Below are 14,167 nucleotides of genomic sequence, written 5' to 3' on the forward strand. Positions count from 1 at the left end.
GCTGGGACTACTGTGGTCTCAACTGAGGCAGGATCCGTGTCACTGAGGGTCTGAGCTCACTCGGGGCGTCTTTGGGATTCAGTTTGGATGGAAGGCCTGACTTCCTCTCTATCTGTTGGTCTCTTTCAGTGCTAGGCCATGTGAGTCTCTCCAGATAGCAACTCACAGCACAGAGGCTTATTCCTGTGGGGGGGAGAGAGAGAGAGAGAGAGAGAGAGAGAGAGAGAGAGAGAGAGAGAGAGAGAGAGAAAGAGCAGATCAGAGTGAGCAAGTGGGTAGGTACCAACTTTTAAAAAACTTTTCATGGTGGGAAGAGATCAACCAAAGAACGTGTGTGCATATATGCATAACTCAGGGACACAGATAGTAGGGTGGTGAAGGCCTGGGGCGGGGTGTCAGGGATTGGCTGGAAGTGGTCAATGGGGAAAAAATCGGACATATGTAACACTTTCAAAAATAAACATTAAAAAAATAAATGAAATGGATTTGCTTTAAAATGGTTAAATTAATTTTTTTTTCAAAAAATTAACTTGAGAGAGAGATAGAGATAGAGATAGAGATAGATAGAGAGAGAGAGAGAGAGAGAGAGAGAGAGAGAGAGAGAGAGAGAGCAACATCAATGTGAGAGAGATGCATCAGTTGGTTGCCTCCTGTGTGCACCCTGATTGGGGATCAAACCCATAACCTAGGTATGTGCCTTGACCAGGAACCGAACAGCAGTCTTTCAGTACACAGGATGATGCTCAAACACTCTGACTGGGCCGGGCACGAACTTTGTAGAATCAAATCATGGAGGTTGTGTTGGATCCTTTGCTGTCTTCTATGGAGTCACTAATGACACACAGACTTAAGGGAAGGGCACACATTCACACCATACGAGGAAGGTGAAGACCATGGAGAGTCACTGAGGAGAGAACCGGTGACCTGAGGGGTTCATGCCTTGCCCAGGATAACAGAGGATGAGAATGCAGAGTGTGAGATAAACCCAGCTGTGTGTCCTCAAGGTGGGGTCTTAAGTGCACCCAGGTTTCCTCAGGGGCTCTGGGAAAGGCTGTGCTGGTGGAATCGTGTACAGACATGGAGATGGCATGGGGAAGATGGTGGGCATTTGGCAGCCTAGACAGTATTTGTCTGAAAAGGCACCCCGATCTGGAATCATGAAGGTGCACCTCAGTCCACAATCCACCCACAGTGGACAAAGTCGGGCCCCCTTATACTGAGCTCATGCTTACATAGTCCTGAATCACATCCTTTTTGGATAATTGGGAAATGGAAACCCGTAGTTAGGCAGGGATTGGCCAGGGTACATGACATTCAGAGTTCAGAGTTCAGGAATGTTCAGACCTTCCAGGCCAAGGCTCCCACCTCCCCCACAGAGGTGGTCTGAAAATTAGAAATCCTGACATACTGGGCAGCTCCTGCCTGTTCCTCCCTATGTGGGGGCTGTTTTGCTCTGGGATCCAGAAAGGGAGCACTGGCATGCTTGTGCGCGCGCGCCAACACATACACACACACACACACACACACACACACACACACACACAGTCTAGATGTGATGACCTTGGGTGGGATTAGAGGAAAAGCAGACACAGAGGAGGTGACGACAGGAAGGAAAAAGAGGTTGGAAGCACTACCTACATGTGACAGTCCTTCTCCTACTTTACAACTACTCCCCACATGAGCCTGAACAGCCCTAAGAAGCACTTGCTCTGGGGGAAGGTCAATGGGGAAATAAAAGGAGATATATGTACTACTATGTGCAATACTTTAAACAATAAAATAAAATTAAAAATAAAGAAGCACTTGCTGCATAACCCATTGTGCAGGCAGGAGAGAGACGGGCCCTGACAGGCACAATGACTTACCCAGGATTAAGAAGAGGTAAGAATGAGGGGTTGAGTCTTAGCCCAGGTCGGTTTCCTCAACTCTGGAACCCTGGCTGCACCCAGAGCTTCTAGGGGGCTGGGGAGAGGGGTGTGTTGGTGCCCCTAGGGGTGTGTACTGATAAGGTGCTTCATGGAGAAGAGGGGTCTGCAGACAGCGGCCCACAGGACTATTTGCATAGCTGTCATGAGATGAGGGGACTCAGCAAGACAATCCTAGGACCTGAGGTCACTATCTAATAGAACTTGGCACCCCCGTAACCAGGCACCCACATCAGCCCCACAGGCAGCTCACTTGCCAAGAGGCATTTGCCAGTGCAAGATGTTCTCTTGCTGTGTTCCCAGTGATTGGTGCTCTTGCTCTGAAGACCCCGCAGTGAGAGCTTTTCCAGACGGTGCAGACGTTGGTTCAACCCTCATCCCTGACGTATCTGGCCATTTTCTAGAATATGGCCTCAGGTAACACAAGGTGGCCTGGGTCAGACCCATTCAGGCCAGGCCACCTCTGTGCGCCATCTCTGTGAAGCCCACATCCCCTCCTCTTCATGTGGTGGGACGAGGGAACTGAAGGGAGATCCCTGGGGCAGGAACAGCTTTTGGGGCAGTGGATCACCTAGAGGTCTTGCTGTGATCACACCCCAGGGCAATGCAGGCAGTTGGAGATGTGGTTCCAGAGGGGTCCCTTATCTGTGCCAATGGGAATCCTAGGCCCGCACGCTGTCATGCCTTTTCCTCCGCAGTGGAGGTCTCAGCAGAACACACTGTGTGTGTGTGTGTGTGTGTGTGTGTGTGTGTGTGTGTGTGTGTGTGTGTCTGGAGTGGAGGGTCACAGAACCAGCAAATTAGGGCTCTGAGGCTTTCCCCTGGTGACTGGGAACTGTCTTTACAGAGCTCCACACAGGAGAATGGACCAGAGCCGTCACATGGGGTCCTCAACTCCATGTCCCTGCAGGAGGCACAGGTGCCCCATATCTCCTCCAGTGTGCAGCACGGCCGCAGGGTGAGTGCAGGTGCTGGGTTGACCCAGACTCCAGGATCCCATGTAGTTGAAGAGAGCCCTGGGTTCCAGAAGCTGCCCTGCTACTCCCCTAGATCCCTCCTAGAGTCCAATTTCCAAAGGAATCTGGGGCCCGTATCCTCCCCACAACCCACTCTCACTGTCCAGCCCCTTTCAGAAGAGATGCAAAATCACTGCCCACAAAGTGTTAGGAATATGAGAAGGGAGACTTTGCTCCATTTCACGTCATGCTCAGTCAAGAGTATTTTTGCATTTTTCTATAGACTTTCCCTTTTAATGCCCATCTCCACATGTCCATGTTGTCCCGACAATCCTTACACACCTTCTCCCACTCTTACACATCATCGTGATTAGTAGGGATGCTTTTCTCAAAAGGACATGGGGGTCAAGGTCCCAAGTCTGTTGCTTTGCCCTTTGCAGCCCCGAGAAGCAAATCCCCATGGTCCCTCCAGGTCAGGAGCTGGGGCCTCCCTGGGCTGCACAACATGCCAGGAGGGGACCTTTTATCAGGGCTGGCGATCCAACTTTTCACTGCTGTGGGACCTGGATGTGATCCCCTCCTGTTGTCATGTCAACGGTGCTGCCCTGAACACCCCAGTTGTCCTAATATCCAGACCCTCCCACCCCAGGAAAAGCCTCGGTGTTCCCATCTTAGAATGGGATATTCTGTCAGAAATCCCAGGGTGATCTTGTTAGCACAGGGAAGTGCTGTCCATCTTCTGCTAAGAAATGACTAAGATACCAATGTGTCTCATCACTCATCTCCAAGTCTACGTTGCCTGCCGAGAACCTTTTCTCTTGTCTATGTAGAAAACATGGAAACCTGTGCAGAATTTTTCTGAGTTTAGTTGAGCCAAAATGTAGACAATTGCAGTGAAGCAAAATCTCAACCGAATGAGATAATAATGCTCTGGAGTATGGCAGCTTTGCACCTTGTTTTATACATTACAATCAAAAGTGGAGACTTGTGTGGGTCCCATGAAATCCATTGGTGATAGATTAGGGAAGCAGGAGAAATCACAGCAGAAAAATCTCTGGGACTGGATAAAAGGTAAAATGGTAGACATGTACTTCTTTCATTCAGGTTGTGCAGGATGTTAACAGTCAACAATGAACTCAATAACAATGAGGGGATGTGTGGTCTCTGCAGAGAGCAGAGCAGTGCCTGTGCTTTGAGGGGTCTGAATAAAGGAAAATGACTTTGACATTTCAAAAATATCTTCTTATAGATGCAAAAAGACAATAGACAGGCTCAATTAAGATAAAGACAGACCTTTTTTCAGGGAAGATGACAACCAAGGACACCACTATCCACCAAAAGCTGCTTTTAGTTAAAAAAACAACAACACTAAACACAACACTTATTCAGACCATCCTTTGTGATTACTTTAGGTCTCTAGTTTGCAAGGCTGCCAGGTTAGCATGTGGTCCCTGCGATCACTCCTGTCCCACCTCTTGCCACCAATCACTGAGTGCTTGGGGTTCAGTCTGAGCTGCAGCCCCCAACCCACCAGATAGTTTATGAGCTGCCTCTGATGGAATGTGCCCTCTCTCCCAACACAGGATAGAAATCATACCACTATGTGGGCGCCTGCGGGCCTGGACAGCATGCCCGCGCACTCAACACACAGGTGCCCGTGAACTTGTTTTCCACCTGGGAGGTGGAATGCTCCAGCCCCACCTGCGTGCCCAGGCTGTGTAGCCTCACCTTAACCAAGCTGCTGATCTACAAGGAGCTGGAGAAGGAGCTCAGTGCTGTGGTGATCACTGTTAAAATGCAGGATTCCAAAAACATCTTCAGGTCTGACGAGATTCTGCTGCCCCCCCCAGTGGTCATGTGAAGACCGACCTGGCGCTGAAATTCTTCCTGCAGTACCATCACTCCCTCAAGAGAGAAGGCAACAACTTACAGATCATGCTGCAGCAGAAGCAGCACCTTAAAAACCAGAACATCCTGGGTTACCAGACGCTCGCCGTGGGCACCATCGACATGGCTGAGGTGATGCAGCGACCCCTCGAGGGTGGCCAGATGCTGAGCCTCCATAGCACCATCACGGGGGCATCTGCCCATGTGGCTGAGGTCAGCATCTCCTCCCTGTCCAGCCAGCCCATCGACCCCGAGGATAGCACCCAGAAGGCCGGCCTCAAGGCCAAGTCTAGAGTTCATTATCTGGAGATGGAGTATGAAATCTTCTCGGAACAGCAGGCCAACCATGATTCCGGGCACGGGCAGGACCAAGAGGAGGAGGACTTCGACTTTGAGGAGCCCAAAAAGCAGCGCCAAGTAGAAGTAAGATCTCCATTCTTGACCAGGCAACAAGATGCCAACAAGAAAGTTGGGGCGCGGCTGCGCAGGGTGCAAGTGTGGAAGGAGGTCCTGGACTCAGAGCAGGAGTCTTCGGAGCAGGTCCCTGAGGTGGAGGACCTGGATCTGCTGTATGACTCACTAGGGAGCCGTGACAGTGGCCCATGAGTGTGTCCTCAGGACCCTGAAGCCCTGGCTCAGGCCATACTTGGAAGACCTGTCCCAGCCCAGCTCTGAGATGGAGAGCTAGAGCATCCACAGTGCCAGTGCCAGGAGGAGCCTCCAGGTCCAACCCAGGTGACGGAGAAGAAAAGCCTCAAGCAACCAGTGGGCACATCACCAAAACCGAGTCTCTCCTCATCCCCTCCACCAGATCCTAGGACCTAGGAGAAGCAGGCGGCTGCTGGGGCTGGAGCACATTCCTGAAGGAGTGGCAGGTGGCACAACCAAGAACAAGCGGGCCCACAGCCTGGACAACAAGCACTGCCGTGACCCACTGAGCCAGCTGCAGTTCCCCAGGGAGATGGTGTACGACCAGCTGAACCACATCCTCATCTCTGACACCAGCTGCCCCAGAACATACTCCTCCTCAACGCCTCCGACTGGCAGGTGCAGTTTATATCTGAGTCTTGCAGGAACACATGCTGCCCGGGGGTGCACCTGCTCCAAAGCTGAGGTCCAGGTGGCCTTCAGCACCATCATCTTGTGGATTCAGAGATACTGTCACCTCAATTCCCAGCTCCCAAAGCCTGTGAAGATCGTGGTGGCAGGGGCACAGCAGTACATCAGCGCTGTGCTGTGGCTCTTCCTAGAGATGCTGTCCTACAACCTGCTCCCGCCTGGCTGGGCTACATGTGCTTCCTGGTCATCCTGCTGGGTTTCCACCCCGTGGCCAGGTACCTTGGCTCCGTGCATTACTGTTACAAGAGCTTCTTCCAGGACTTGGCCTGGCAGGACCTGTTCTACAAGAAGGCCCAGAGGGCTGTGCACGACAGGCTGGGCATGGTGTTGAGAATCACACAGTACGTCGCAGGGGCCAATTGTGTCCACCACCTGCCCATTGTGGAGGCCACACTCACCTACAAACAGAAGAGCCCCAATGAGGAGTCCTTGACCATCATTCCCTGCGTGGGGGGGTGGTGGAACTGGAATTGTGGGACAATTCTGGGTTGCATTAGGACACTGAGATTATGTGGCCCGCTTGGGCTCTAGCGTGCTATTGTTCCCTCCACTCCCCCCGACCCGGCCTACAGGTCTGCGACAAACAAGGAGGCCTCTCACATCCTTCGGGGCTGGTGCTGAGCTGATGGGGTTACAGCTGGATTACTGGATGGCAGCGCAGCCCACAGACAGAAAGAGAGACGCTGAGAACAAATACCAGGCTACCGCCAGCAACACCCTCAAGTGCACCTTCCAGTCTCTGCAGGTCAGCAGGCTGCCCAGCAGTCTTGAGGCTGAAGCCACGCCCTCCAGGTCCATGACTGTGGACAAGGAGAACAACAAGAAGGTGATGTGTTTGCCCAGGAAAACCAAGGACAAGGACGTGGAGTACCAGAGCCAGTGCCGGGAGGGCATCAGCCGCCTGATCTGCAGGGCCAAGCACCCTCAGGACGCACTGCGGGTCCTCTTTGACGGCGTTGAGTGGAACAACGTGAAGCTCCCAAGTCAAGCACTTCCCCACCTGCATCCTCGGATGCTCCAATCCCACCTTCGAGCCTGCCCGTCCCCTGCCCTTCCCCTGCCCTGGCCAAGCCCGGGAAGGACCAGCCGCTTTTCTGTTCACATTTCAGTTTAGCACCGAGACAGACTCTGGAAACACAAAGTGGAACCCTTTGCAGTGTGAATGAGCTCACAACCTAGAAACTAACGTGGTGGAGAACACAGGGAGCCCCAGCTGCTCTGCTTATTACCCAGAACGCTCTGGCGAGTGGGGGGTCAGGCAGACAGTGTTGAGCTGAACAATCATTGAAGGTGATGGCCCTCAGGACCCAGAAACCGCCATTGAGAAAGGTTCTCACCTTCAAGACCTGCCCCTCCTGGAAGCCAGGACTCTGCTTCCCGGGGAGTCAGCCTCACTGTGTGCCCGACTCAGCGCTGCCCTCCCATGGGGGCAACTGACAGAACACAGAGGCTGGTCAGCCAGCCCTTGGCCCAGCTGCCACCAGCCCAGTGGCCCTAGCACCACCCTCTCGTGGTGTCCAATAAACTCCCCCCTCACGAGGCAAAACAGATGAGAAAAAGCAAAGGACCAGTGTGGTACTGACCACCTGGGCTCAAATACCGGTGCCCACCTTCCTGGGCAGGGACGCCACATTAGTCCCCACCTTTCCGTGTTATTATAGAGCATTTGCTACAACAGGTGAGGGACCAGCCATGTACCAGGTGAGCCCCTGCCCCTGCACAGCACAGTGGTCATTGGCCACCTGTTTGCTGCGAATCTTCAGGTCACCGCATGTCTCTGAGTGTCTGTTCCTCGGAACATGAAGGGAAATGAGGCCCAATAGGGTTATTGTAGGGTCTCAGTGGGGTGCTTCTGGGTGTCTGGACAGTGGAGAGGTCTGCTGCGGGGGGCTGTGTTTGAGCCAATTGGTCATTTTTTATTCCCATTGACAAAGTCTCTGCCAAATTTGTGATTCTCTTCAGGGCCCTGGGCTAAGCACTTTTCTCATTAGATAAAGAGATTGGAAATTCCATTATGGGTCCCTGTCCTGGGTGAAGCCAGATCAGAAACCCCAGGGGTGAGCATTGGGGCCCAGGATCACCCAGCTAACTGAGAGGGGGCTGGTTTGGGCTCACTCATTCAGCAAATATATGAGAAGCCCTGCCAGGTACAGACACATCTCTAGGCACTGACCATATCCAGTGCACAGAGCAGACCCCAAGCCTGCACTGCAGAGCTTCCTTCTAGTCGGGAGCGATTCAGTCACACTAGGCTGCACAGGCTCGTAGTGTCCACAGGACAGCCGATGTGACGTCCTCCTGGCCTCCTCTACCTGTAGCTGCATCTTCCCGTATTGTGAAGAGGACGGTGGACCTCTATTCTAGCAGAAAACGTGAGTCAGTTTTGGGTCAGAGCCAGGAGGGGAGTATGGGGACTGTGAATTCCAGGTGCTGGCAGAACCCTGTATCCCACACATGGTGGGATTTCTGCAAGAGGGCGGAGGTCTGAGGGCTTCTCCTAGAAAAGAGGACACGTCAGAGAGCTGTGCATGTGGATATGGGTGGTGTGGGCGAGTGGGGTGGTCAGTGGACAGAGCGAGCCCCTCAGGAAATTCATACGCTTCTGCTTCTAATCCCAGCCCTGCCTGCACCTCTATCCAGGGACCTTGCTCACTAATCTGGTAGAACCTCCTCAGTGGCAGCTTGGCTTTGATCTCTACCCATGGGAGTTACCACGTAAATGTCAATAGGAGGAGAAGAACCCCACAGGCAGCTAGTGAATTAGGTAACATGTAGGTGCAGGAGGCAAAGTCTGAGGTGTTAGGTCTCTGGGAACCCAGAGGTAAGGATGGATTTTCTTTGTTCGCTCATTGGTCAGCTATTCCTGGAGCACCTACTGTGTGCCAATGAGTGACATGAACAGAGTGGACACCAGCCTTCCCTGTCCTTATGGAGTTGACATTTGCGGGGGGGGGGGGGGAGGGTAGGGAGAGGGGACAGGGACACTGAGAGAGCATGTCAGGTTCCCCTGAAGAAGGGAGACAGGTGGTTCCCTCATTGATCCAGAGCTGTCAGGAGAGCTTTCTGCCAGGCCCTTCTCGGTGACCAGACACATCTCTGCCAGGACTGCCAGGTTGAAGGTGGAGAAGGAGTAGGTCTGGCTTCTGGATGGGCGGGAGCAGCAGACACAGGATCCCAGGCTCTCTGAGCGGTGATCTGGGAGGGCCGTGTGGAATGAAAGGCCACGCCTCAGACTCTGCTGTCCACCTCTCTCTATCCCCAGGGCCATCTCCTGCACCCTGGGCATCTGGCTGGACCAGTACCCTCAAGATTTTTATCAGCCTCCAGAATTTCCCAGCCTGATCATGCTTTTGGCCTCCATAGAGATCAACTTTCCAGTCCCAGACCTGCCAGACCAGGCCCAGTATCTCCCTCACAGCTGGAGCACCTGAGCCCACTGAGGCGGAGACACAGGAGGAGGAGGAATGGGTGGTGTGTGTGAGGAGTAGGGCATGTGGCTGGGCCACACAGAGAAGAGCTCCCAGAGGCTGGGGTTAGTCAGGAGCACAGAGCCGCTCACATCAGTGCCTATGGCCTGCAGTCTGGAGGACTTCCTGGGGGTGGGGCTTGAACTGGGAGGTACCTGATGGAAATGGGAAAGGGAACTTCCTTGAAAGGCACACAAAAGTCAGTCACGGTGGTAACATGTTCTCTTCCTGGATTTACAGAAGCAGCTCCAGCGCAAGATGAAGAAACACCTAAAGAGGAAACGTCAACTCTGGTGCCCTCTCCAGAGCCAGAGCAGGCTCCAGGCACAGCTGTAACTGAACTTCCAGATGTGGAACCACCTGCAGCCTGTGAGCCACTCGCCTCAGCTCCTGGGAGGCCTGTGGTCCCAGGTCCTGGGCGGCAGCCTGTGTCAGCTGCCATGTCAGAGGGGGCTTCCCCTCCCCATTAACAGCAGTTTTCAAAATGTTTGTGTTTATCTTACATATACTTTGAATTTGGTTTTTCTTATGCTATTGAGTAAAATCAAATGTATTTTGAATAAAATTTAATGAAGTACTATTAAAATAAATTTAACTTAAATTTTATAAATTTTAGCTCTATGAACCTTCAAAGTGTAAATTCCAAATCAAGTACATTCACAATTTTTCGCAAGTGTTCCATAACATCACAAACACTCTCTAGTTCCAGAACATTTTCAGAACCCACAACCTAGGTATGTGTCCTGACCGGGAATCAAACCTGCAACCTTTTGGTGTATGGGATGACTCTCCAACCAACTGATGAGGCACCCTGTCCAGGATGAGAAAGAGCAATATTTTCATCTGAATTTTTCACTCTGGTTTAAACTCCAGTTGGATATCTTTTACATATTTTTGGCCTAGTCCTTGTTTTGGAATTTCAGTTTGAGACCCTTTGTCCTCTTTTCCATTGGATTGTTAGGAAATCTGAACTGTTATGGATATCAGCTTTTTGCCATGTTACTTGAAAATGATTTCTCTAGTTTGCCATTTGTCTCAATTTGATGCGATTTGCCAAATAGATGCATTACATTTTGGTGTGGTCAAGTCTGTCTTCTCACTTTGAGGGGAAAAGATGTTTTCCGTCTTATCAGGAAGATAGGCTAGGTTGTATTTTGCTAACGAAGCTCTAAATCTCCGTGGTTTGCAGTAGCAAAGGTTAATTTCACAGTCATAGTTAATTTCAGATGGATTGAAAAGAGTTCCTGTTTTTTGGATTGTTCATCTCTTTTTAAATACTTTTTATTAATTTCAGAGTGGAAGGGAGAGGGTGAGTGAGATAGAAACATCAATGATGAGAGGGAATCATTGATTGGTTGCCTCCTGCATGCCCCCCACCCCTCAACCTCCCAATGGGGATCAAGCCCACAACCTGGGCATGTGCCCTTTACTGGAATCGAACTTGGGACTCTTTAGTCTGCAGGCCAACCCTCTATCCACTGAGCAAAACCGCCCGGGCATATTTTTTTTTTTTTTTTTATTGTAAGGATGGGAGTAAGGACTTCCAAGCTCTTATATGTCAGAGTGGAAACCAGAAGTCAATATTTTATTTGACAATGGCCTGTGGTGGACATGACTTCCATTTCCCCCTTTCTAACAGCTGCCAATTTCCACATGCAGTTGGTTCTGGGGTGTGTGAGTCAGGGCCCTGGAGTTGAGGTATCAGAACAACTAACTGGTCAGACCACAGTGATGATGGTTGTATGTAGACATGTGACTTCAGTGAGTTTAATAAGATTCTTTATACTAGTGACTAGAAAATACTTCTGATGTTCTCAGTTAAATTAGAGCAGCCAGCGAATGAGAGAAAGAGAGCTGTTAGCTATTAATAGTTGGCAGCCAGTGGACTGAAGGGTCTTGGGTTTGATTCTAGTCAAGGGTACATACCTCAGTTGGAGGCTAGATCCTTGGCCCTGGTAGGAGCAAGCGCAGTAGGCAACCAATCGATATCTCTTTCTCACATCTATGTTTCTCTCTCTGTGTCCCCCTCCCTCCCTTCCACTCTCTCTAAAAATCAATGGAAACTTATTTTTTGGGTGAGGATTAACTAAAAAAAAATTTAGTGAGAAGAATGGCACTGCCACTTGCATTGAAACCTCAGGCATGTTAGCTGAGTTCTTTAAGCCTTGTTCTTTTCACGTGAAAAATGAGTTGCAAGGATAAAGTTGAGTAATAAAGTTCTTAACACAAAGAGTTGGCATGTGGTGGGCACTCAATATACATGGCCCATTACTATTTTAAATACACATGTATGTAAACAATCCTCAGGTGGAAATACAGTGTAACATCAACGAAACAATCTAAAGCAGGAAGATGTTAACAGAAATTGCCCAGGGCCTTCTAATGCTCTATTTCTCCATTTAATCATAAATGCATGGACTTTCTAATTTCTGGATAGAAAGATAAAACATTGCAAAGGCACATATTCTCCTGAATTAATCTGAAATTATTTGAAGTAAAAATCATAAGGATTTTGGGGAAACAAAAACTATCCTAAATTTTATCTAAAGATAAGTATGCAAACAAATCAGGAAACAGTCGAAAAGAGTATAAGAAGGGGACTCGCTTTGTCAAATAGACAGGCTTCTCAAGCAGTGCAGAACGGGTGCTGGAGTGAGCAGGCCACGGGAGCTGGGCAGCAACATCAGGAACAGGGCTGAGCACACGTGGGACTGAGTGGATCATTATGGGGGCCCTTTAGCAACAAATAGCACTGGGACAGCTGGTCAATTATTGAGGGGAAAACTTTAGATCAATATTTCAGATCTTACCAAAGACATTTTAAATGTATTTAAGATTAATATATTTTACTGTGTCTTTTTCCTTTTGAAAATCGAATGCAGGTGGATTGAAAATTTTAAAAATAAAAAATGAGAGAATATAAATAGCCTCTATTTACTTCCATGATATAGAGATAGAGAACACTTTCCACATGCAGATGTCTTTTTTGGGTGAGATGTAAAGGAGAAAAAAGGTCAGTCCCACGAAGTCCTGAGGAAAGAGCCTGCAGACAGAGAGGTGTGTGTGCCAAGGCCTGAGGTGGAGAAGGGCTCCCTGGGTTGAAGGGATGAAATAGGGCCCGTGTGGCTGGAGGAAAGAGGAGAGTATGAGACAGGAAGTTGTGCAGGCCAATGGGGTCCCGAGCCTGCAGAGTCTTGTTCAGGCTGTAAAATTTATTCCAAGTGCCATGAGGCCTTTTAGAGGATTTTAGGTGAAAGATATTTAGCAACTATCTGTTTGTATTTGACAATAGTACTTTAATAATCAGATATGGTGGTTGCATTTTTGATCAGATGCTTTTTCAGTGCCTAGCACATTTTATTCACATTTATAAAGATACATTTTAAAATTTTATTCATTTTTATTTTTATGTTTTTGCAATATTTTTTATTAAGGTATTATATGTGTACATATCTTACCATTGCCCCCCCACCCCACTCCCATACATGCCCTCAACCCCCAATATTTTGCATCCGTTGGGTACTCTTATATGTATGCATATAATTCCTTCGGTTGATCTCTTATTTACCCCACCTCTCCCTAACCTTCCTGCTGTAATTTGACAGTCTGTTTTATGCTTTACTGCCTCTGTATCTATCTTTTTGTTCATCAGTTTATAATGTTTTTTTGTTATCCACAAATGAGTGAGATCATGTGGTATTTTCTTTCATTGACTGGCTTATTTCACTTAGCATAAAGTTCTCCAATTCCATCCAGGTTGCTACAAATGGTAAGAATTCCTTCTTTTTTTATGGCAGCATAGTATTCCATTGTGTAGATGTACCATAGTTTTCTGATCCAGTCACCTGCTGATCGGCATCTAGGCTGTTTCCAAATCTTAGCTATTGTAAATTGTGCTGCTATGAACATAGGGGTGCATATATCCTTTCTGATTGGTGTTTCTAGTTTCTTAGGATATATTCCTAGGAGTGGGATTACTGGGTCAAATGGGAGTTCCATTTTCAGTTTTTTGAGGAAACTCCATACTGTTCTCCACAGTGGCTGCACCAGTCTGCATTCCCACCAGCAGTGCACGAGGGTTCCTTTTTCTCCGCATCCTTGCCAACACTTGTCCTTTGTTGATTTGTTGATGATAGCCATTCTGACAGGTGTGAGATGGTATCGCATTGTCGTTTTGATTTGCATCTCTCGGATAATTAGTGACTTTGAGCATGTTTTCATGTGTCTCTTGGCCTTCCTTCTGTCTTCTTTCAAAAAGATTCTATTTAGGTCCGTAGCCCATTTTTTTTATTGGATCATTTATCTTCCTTTTATTAAGTTGTATAAGCTGCCTGTAGATGTTGGAGATTAAACCTTTATCAGTGATAACATTTGCAGATAACATTCTCCCATACAGTGGGGTTTCTTGTTATTTTGTTGATGGTTTCTTTTGCTGTGCAAAAGCTTTTTATTTTGATGTAGTCCCATTTGTTTATTTTCTCTTTGGCTTCCATTGCCCTAGGGGCAGTATCAGTGAAGAAGTTCTTTCGGAACGTGTCTGAGATTTTGCTGCCTGTGTATTCCTCTAGTATTTTTATGGTTTCCGTCTTATGTTTAAGTCCTGTATCCATTTTGAGTTTATTTTTGTGTATGGTGTAAGTTGGTGATCTAGTTTCATTTTTTTTTGCATGTATCTGTCCAATTTTCCCAACACCATTTATTGAAGAGACTGTCTTGACTCCATTGTATGTTCATGCCCCCTTTGTCAAATATTAATTGCGCATAGCGGTTTGGGTCGATATCTGGATTCTCTAATCTATTCCCTTGATCTATA

Source organism: Plecotus auritus (genome assembly GCF_963455305.1).
Source record: "Plecotus auritus genome assembly, chromosome: 7".
In the NCBI taxonomy this organism is placed as follows: Eukaryota; Metazoa; Chordata; class Mammalia; order Chiroptera; family Vespertilionidae; genus Plecotus; species Plecotus auritus.